At 33.3% G+C, this 354-nt stretch overlaps 1 protein-coding gene across 2 annotated transcripts in view; it reads right to left on the minus strand.

Annotated features, from left to right (window-relative positions):
* The window catches only part of LOC116853261 (anoctamin-1), a 160,758-nt gene that overhangs the window by 135,808 nt on the left and 24,596 nt on the right, over positions 1 to 354 (minus strand). The gene's annotated exons all lie outside the window — the stretch shown is intronic.

Below are 354 nucleotides of genomic sequence, written 5' to 3' on the forward strand. Positions count from 1 at the left end.
GATATATTACTGTAGGTAAAGGAATATAATAAATTGTAGAAAAATAACACATAGACAATTATTAATATAAATAAGTAGATAAATTAAATAGACATATATTTAATATATAATGTTTACAATATATAATGTTATTATATTTTTTATATTAATCATATAATTAACCCAGATAGCCAAATCTGCGCGAGCAGATTTTGCGCAGAGTCTGTCAACAGTGTCTGTAGACAGAATCGCAACAGATTGCACACAGAATCTGTTCTGACGACAGATTGGTGACAGACTGCGCGCAAAGCCTGTCGACAGACTTTGACGACAGATTGACGGCAGATTGCGCGCAGATTCTGTTTCCTAGATAGG

Source organism: Odontomachus brunneus, unplaced genomic scaffold (genome assembly GCF_010583005.1).
Source record: "Odontomachus brunneus isolate Ranch 3 - 2012 unplaced genomic scaffold, Obru_v1 Obru_scaffold_297, whole genome shotgun sequence".
Lineage (NCBI taxonomy): Eukaryota > Metazoa > Arthropoda > Insecta > Hymenoptera > Formicidae > Odontomachus > Odontomachus brunneus.